Source organism: Condylostylus longicornis, unplaced genomic scaffold, assembly GCF_029603195.1.
Source record: "Condylostylus longicornis isolate FDR11 unplaced genomic scaffold, ASM2960319v2 ptg000005l, whole genome shotgun sequence".
In the NCBI taxonomy this organism is placed as follows: domain Eukaryota; kingdom Metazoa; phylum Arthropoda; class Insecta; order Diptera; family Dolichopodidae; genus Condylostylus; species Condylostylus longicornis.
This window is the reverse complement of record NW_026577974.1, coordinates 7047506-7055915: the sequence shown is the minus strand read 5'-3', so window position 1 is coordinate 7055915 and position 8410 is coordinate 7047506.

Here is an 8410-nt window from a genome sequence, read left to right as displayed (position 1 = left end):
AAATTCATAAATTTGATGTACGACTCCCGTATAACGTGATCCCGCTATTATTAACTTTAATTGTATTGGTCAATTATTGTGTGAATGCGAGGCGGTCGCTCGCCTACGACAAAGGTGCTTTGGATGAGGTTTGTGACCCCGATCGACGTAACAAAACCCGTGAGTCTTGGAGCTTCTGTACTTATGGGGGCGAAATTAGGCCACTACCATTCTTAAAATAACAGTTCAAATATAGATCTTCGAAATGGTAGTGGCGAAATTAGGCCACTACCATTCTTAAAATAACAGTTCAAATATAGATCTTCTAACCACTTCAAAACAACAAGGTAAAATTTTGCGATAAAGGACAATTATTTCATATACACACTCCAGCATTTATTTTATTGTTCTTAATTAAAATTACCACTACAAATTAAACAATAAAAAATGTTCTCAAGTACATGCATAAATAATTAATTAATTAATTACTTAAAAATACTAGAGCGTGATGACTGTTATTTGCTAATAATGCTCACTATTATACACTCATATACTCGTATAACGTAGTCTTTTCAATTTGAACCAATTAAAATTTTTTAACCAAAATCCAATTATTCCCACCTTGTTTTATTTCTTTTTTTTTTTTTTAAACAAAAACTTTAATAACAAAGACTAATTATAGTGAACTTGGCTATTATTTTTATGACTTACCCTATTTATGTGCCAGGTGAATATATGTATATGTATATGCATACTTGTTTTTTAAATTGAAGAGGAAATTCTATTTTGGAAAACAATGCCGAAATGTTCTTAAAAATTATGTTATAATTATATAGAGATGTGAAAATATTCTGTCACTTTAAAGCACTTGTGTGAAAATCAAAGTCAAAATTAATTGCGAAAAAATTTTCAAAGAATTTTATTTTCATTTCCTTGTTGTTTAAATTTAGTGAAAAGAAAATATAAACAAGGTTGTTATGCCTGTATTTCATGGGGCACCTGCATTCTCAAATTGTTTCAGAATCTGCGTTTAAAAATCTGCGTACATTATGATAGAAGCTGTTCAAAATAAACTTGGAATGGGTTTTCGGATACAGTAGAGTTTTAGGAAATTGTATGGTGGTTGAACTTGAGCTACATTAAACTAGTCATGTGATTTTACACGAAAATAATGATTTGGTTAAGCGTTTAAGTAGCAATAGAATAAAACAATCACAAATGCGGAAATGGAGCATCATGCAGTTCCGAAACGAAATTATGGCAAAAATGAAATTTACGTGGGAGAAAGATTCTGGTATCTTTCCGGAGAAAAGATATTTTATATTTCTAATAGGGATCTTAACATAAACTGAATTTGTGTTGTAATTGACGAGTTGTTCGGACGCCTACAAGTGACTTTTGCATAGATTTGTGTAGTAAGGATGGAGTATAAAACGATAATCCTATCCTTATGCTTCTTGAGTTTGGAGAATCATAATATAATTAAAGCTTTAACCTTCGAATTTTTAACAAATTTCCAAAATCTTATTATTGCATTCATTAAGTCATAAGTTAGAATAGCCAAATTTATCAAAAGAAATTGAGGTTAAATTACGTTCTGCACTTATAGTCATAAATTATGTGTAATCGAGCATCCTGCACATAAGTTCTGGTATCGTCATTTCTTTATTAATATTGAATTCTTTACAATTATTATCCTTAAGATTAGGCTATTTTTTTTTTGTTTTTTGCAGCCCTACACGAAAATTAAAATTTTTCCTCATTTTAAATTGAAATTTTCCCTTCCTATTTTTATTTGGATCAAAAGAATTTGTAATTGTATAATTTGCAATCGACATTTTTGCATTGTATGTTTCATAAAAGAACAAAAATTCAAAAAAAAATTTCAGAGAAAAGATGAAATTTTAAGAAAATATTAGGTTAAGGACTAAGGATATTTACTGTTTTTTTTTTATTCATTTTTCTTCACAATACAATGTGAGTTTCTCATCATAACTTTTTAAATTATTCACAATGTTTAATGCAGGTGTGTTATGTATGTATATAGGTGAAATTTGATTTAGCAATAAAAAAAAAATGAGAAATGAGAGAAAAAATATGAAAATAAGAAAACGAAAAAATTCAAGGTTTTTAGCGGTTACAGACATTCGTCCTTGATCCTTTATATGAACATGAGGAAATAAAATATGGAGAGGCAGAAATATGAGAAAAATTACACAAGAATAAAGAAAAAGAAAAACGAACATTAAAAAATTATGAGAGAAGAGGGCGAAAATATTATGAATTGTTTTTGTTTTCTTTTTTTTTTTTTTTATTTATTGCTATTAAAAAATTTTTATTGTTCACTTTTTGGCCACCTATTGTTGTTCTTATAATTGCATTTCTCTTATTCTTTCACAATAACAAAAGGTAATTTTTTTTTTGAAGGCATGTGTAATTTGTAAAAAAAAAAAAATTAAAAAAATAATAAATTAGTATTGTCCTTGGTGAAAAATGTTAGAATGTATAAAACGAAGGCTGTAGAAGATTTTTTTGCTGAAATTTTGTAGGAATTTGTGATATAGTTATAAGACATGGTGCGAAAAATCGTAATGTATTAAGAAAGCTGAGAGTTCGCTTGATATTTAAGTTTCCAGAACGAAGATGTAAAGGTTCATTGCAGCAGACTCAATGATACTTAATGATAAATTGAAGGAATAATAGATGGAAATTATTGAGCAATTATTGCAAGCAATTGATATTTAACTTATGCAATTCTAGATAACCTAAGAGCGCTCTTACTAATACAAATATCAAAGCATCTGCTATTCAAATTGACAGGACAGTTATGAAATCATTTTTATCATAGACCGTATTATCATAAGGGGTAGTGAATAAAAGTTCAATCGATTTCAAAGTATTGGAATTTTTCTTAAAAGAGAGATGCTTTAAGATTGACGTGAGAGTATTCATCGAAATAAGTTAATAAGAAAGAATATATGAGTGATTACTCTACGAGAACTTAACGTTCCTAAATTTCGTAAGAAGATCAACCTAAAATAGACAGTGCAAAATGATGAAATCTCTTCTAAATAAGAAAAACTCTTCGGAGTAAAGGACTCAGTTTTAAATATCAAAAACATGGTACGGTATTAAAAAATGATATGCGTTCTATAATATCGTTCGGATGTAAGAAAAGTAAATTTGGGTCTCGAGGGAATATAATTGGGAAGACATTAGACGCTCGTGGGGGAAAGCACAATAAATCTTTTAGACCACGGTACATTATCGTCCCAATGCGTAAGGTACAGTTTAAGGTTTACAAGATAAGTAAAATAATTTCCCAAATGTCAATTGAAAAATGTCAGTCAACTCTTTTGCAACTACAATTAAGAAATTTAGTAAATCCGCCAATTTCCTTATTTTTCTTCTGAAGGCATCCGTAAAGTATGCAATTTTTTATAAATTTTCTTAAAATGCTTTCTTTTTCAATCGGAATTATAACAAAATGTTTTCATTTAATGTTCATGTTCCTATAACAAAAGACGATTGATATTTGGGAAATTTAAATTAGTATTTCGATTTTTCTTTTGAAATTAAAGGACAAAAGAAATTAGCATAATTTCAATTTTAAAAAAAAAATAGAAAAACAAATTGATAAGACAAGAAAAATGAAAAAATTTTCACATTCATCAAAAAGGACGAAAAGAAAAACAAAAGATAACAGACACAAACATTAAAATAGATGAAATTTTTCTTGTTTCAAAATTCGACAAAAAAAAAGGATACAGAAATAGGATATAAATAAAATGATGTCAACGATATCAAAAAAAAATCGATGAATTTTTTTTTTGTTTTTGTTGTGAAAAAGTTCACTTTTCAATTTATTTTTAATGGCTTCTATTGTTTTTATGTGTGTATCACTTCCGTTCTGCACCTTCTCCCAGTATGGTTTTAAACTTTGTATAGCAAAAAATTGTAGCAAAATTGAACATAGTCCGTTATAAGCCTCTATGTAACGATTTTTTTTTTAAAATAAATTTTAGCGTTAGGTAATTGCTTTGTTCTCTTTGAAATTTTGTAATTTTAAATTTTGAAAATTATAAAAAAAAGTGTGAGATAATTGATTTTTGTAGGTCATTGCACGCTCTAAAGGAATTTTTTTTTAAACAAAATTCCATTATTAAATGGAACTGCTTTTTATATATAGTACAGCATAAAATTTGTGAGCATTATTTTAGATTATATTATTTTAGCATAATATTAAACCGCCTTTCGTCTTTCAGACTACTGCAGCGTTTTTCAGGCGAAAGTTGTTCCAATAAGTGAAGCTATGCGCTGAATAATCGGCAAAGTGATATCCTGCAGGAGAATAAGCATATTCATCGAAAGTTTGGCAGCGATAACGTCATTGGGATCAGAAAGGTCTACTTTTAGAATGAAATGGTCCCAGGCTCAACAAGATGTCGGACCAGTTAGAAATTGACCTGGTTTGGTGTGCGTAATAGAGCGGAATCCAAGCAAATTGCATTGAACCGCTCTCTTGGGGTTCTGCCTTAAAAGGAGGACCTCGAAATGTCTCTGAGTACGTACATATTGCTGTTTCGCATCGTAGAAATTAATAAATCCGTAGCTGCAGAGACCTAATGTCTCTCCACCAAAGAGAAATTGGAGTTCTGAAGGGTTTCATTACGGGACATTGTCTTATTGGTGGACTTGTAAGATGGACGGGCCACTCTGCGAACGATCAGTCGTAGAATAGACGGAGATGCCTTGGTTCATATGTTTTTTTTACGGACTGCGGGCATGGCGAATGCAAGTGAAGAATTTTTCGTCGTTCAGTTCCTTAATTGAACTGAAAATAATGCTCTCAATTTTTTGATTTTAATATCGTAAATTTATTGATATACCTTAATTTTTGAAATTATCAAGTGATTCATTTACATTCGTGCCTCTTAATAGACACATTAAGAGGCTCCAGAACTTCATTTTCTATTCCCTATCTCTAATCATTTATTAGCTAGAGATTTGCTAGAGAGCAAATTCAATTTAGATTTTAACTCTTACTACAATCACATTTTTTAAGTCCCTCTCTATAAATTCAAAATTCTTCGAAATCTCTCTGTAAATTTTCAGACCTTTACGGTTAATTTTTTTTTCTCATCTTTAATTACATTAAGAGTACCATTTGCAATTTATACAAACACAGTCATTGTTTAATTTGATTGGATTTTTTCTTGTGTTCCATTTCAATTTCAATTTTTTTTTGTTTCCCTACAATTCCTTTACAAATTTCCCAGATATTAAAGAAAAAAAAAACAACAAAAAAAACAAATGATTTCACAACAATCAATCAAAATTTATTTAACGATTTTTTTTGTTTTGTTTTTTTTTCATTATTTTTTCATCAATGAGCAGAGTACCACTTTTCTTTAAGGAATTTTTCTGTTGAACTTTCCGATTGAAGGCAATAAAGTACAATATAAAGAAATAAAAATGGAGATGAGAAACAAAATGCAAAAGAGAAAAATTGAAGGAAAGAGAAAAGTGAATGAGCTTCTTATAGAATTGAGAATTATTTTTAATAATGTGTGGGAGTGAGGTTTTTGGGGTTGTTGATTGCTTTCGTTTTTTTTATTCAATAATTTCTTTTTTCCTTCATTTTTTAAGTATAGTTTATTTTTCTTAATATTTTTTATTTTGCCCTTGTTCTATAGAATTTTTGTATTCCTTATGTAGTTTAGTACTCATGATTTTTCTTTATATAAACATTTTATGTCAAGGTTTAGGGAAATAACCACTTGAGGCGTTTAAAAAAAAAAAAAATTTCATTATTATTGTTCTTAAGATTAATTTTGATCTTACAAATAAGTTGTGGAGGAAAAGAAAAAATTTATTTTATATCACATGTCGTTGGTATGTGGGGGATAAAAGATGATTATTAAAAATCATAAAAGAAATTTGAAGGTCCTTTTGTGAAATATTCAAATTCATTTTATATATAAGGTTTTGGAGTAATTTTATAATTATTATCGGCTTTTTTTTTCTTGAAAATTAGATAAGCATAAACCGGATAAGATTAAGAATATTGAATGCATCAATATTTTTTAATTTCCTCGTTCTTTCCAAAACCTTTATGTGGTTTTGGTCGGAATAAAATTTTATTACGCTAGACAATTTAAATTTTTTACAAAAATTTTACGAAGACGTAAGGCACTTTTATGACAGAATTGATGTCTCCACAATGGTTAAAAAAAAATTGATTTTTCCTTAATTTATGACGACTCCGGAGACTGAAAACAAAATGTCTGAATTATTAATAATATTTAAATAGTAAAAAATTTTTCATTTTATTATTATTAATTTTTTTTAACAATTTTCCAATTTTTTTATACGAGATAAAACTATAAAAAATCGACGCTATCGCTTAACGCCGCAACGTTATGGTTTCCAAATAAGCACATTTTCATTTAGCAAAAAATTAGGTTTGACTACAATACTAAATATACAATTAATTTGTATTTTCAATATTTTTGCCTTAAATATTGAACAGGAATTCTATTAAAATAATATTAATAAAATTGCATACTTTTAGGGAAAATAATTGAAGTAATTTTGAAAAATGTTCTAATAACCGTAAGAATTGAATTAGATTTTTAATTAATTTAGTTAATCCAGTGTAAATGGACTTAATATACTTTCGGGCAAGAACACAACTTGCATTCATATATTTGTACTTTTGCAGAAATTCGGTAAAATTTCTGATATTAAAGAAATAAGTTTCGAATATTTGATATTCTAAGTAATTGGAAGAGAAATAGGTTAGTAGTGCGAGTAGAAACAAATTTTGTTCTTACTATCAACATTCTGTATCATTACTATAAGATCAAATAATTATATTTATATGGATACCCATATAAGATGTCCACATTTTGCCGCTAATCATTCGAAGTTGCCGCATAAGAAGCAAATCGGTTTAAGGTAATGAATAATTTAATAGGCCTATTCAACATTTTAATACTAACGCATGATTTTTTGCACCGCCTGCCGAATTTATATCCACGGATGTGATAATTTAAAATTCTTTCACTGCAAAATATCGCAGAAGACTAAGTCCAAGCAAAGATTTGGGATACGGAGAAAATCTGCCCTAAAAAATTTCAAAAATGTTTACAAAAATTTCAATTTTTTATATTGAGGGACACTTTACTAATGGGCCAGCTGACGGATGAATGAAACAATTAACAATTATTTTCAGAATTTTTCGGAAACTTAAAAAATGCCAAAATCAACATTCAAAGAAAGTTTTTGAAAATCCAATTTAATTTAAAGTTTTATTATTTAGTTTCCCCAGAAAGTTATTTCACTCAAAAAGAAAAACAAACAATAAAATTACAAAAAATATCCTTATATTTACAATACATTAATTCTAAATTAATTGTGAGACCATTCGTTATCCTTTTTCCAAAAAAGTAATAATAATAAAAAAAAAAACAAAATCCTCACTCTTTTTTTTTTAATTCATATGAGAAAATTTTTCATTATTACAGTGCTTTTAATATTAAAATAAAAGTAGTGCACTGAGGGAAACAAAATGGAAAATGAAGGATAATATAGTTGTAGTAGAGCAGGATTTAAAATAAATGATGATATTATAAATCCTGTGCAATTGCATAAACATGCACAAAATCTTCCATTTAAAAAATATTACCATTAAACAGTTATTAAATCCTTGTTATTCATATATGAGATGATTATGGAATAATGCTACTATTGCCATACATAATACCTTTTACTATGATGATGAATAAGGTGGGTCAAGTCCTTGAAAAATATTTTTTCACTTTTCAAAAATATCAAACAAAAAAAAAATCACAGAAGTCATAAGACTAACAGAGTAAAGTTTTATTGCATAATACAGAATACACAAAAGTTCACATGGAAATTTCATTTTATAACGGTAAATAGATGAGAATAAGAGTGTAGGGGGGTTGAGAGGATAAGATAGAAATGGTTAAAATAAAATAAAAACCAGAGTCTATTATTCTGATTTGTGATTATTTTACCTTTTAAATGCACTTTTAAAGGTTACCATTATAAAAAATTTAATATGTTTGAAGAAGGGAGTGAGAGAGAGAGAAAAAGTGAGAAAATTCTGTAGACAAGAAAAGAGAAAATACTATAAAAGAGCTTTTAAAATTTATTTTTTTTTTTTATTAATTATTTTCTTTTTTTTTTAAACATAAAATGAGCAAATGACTAACATTTCAATCAGAGATTATAAAATTTTAAAAAAATTTTTTTAATTTTTTTAAATGCTTTTCATATACCTGGGTACCTGACGAAACCAAAGAAGTTGAGTAATGAATATTTAAACGATAAGTTGAGCAACAAGAAGAGAATAAGAAATAATTAAGAGGGCATGGAGAATGAAACTATTTTAATAATGCAT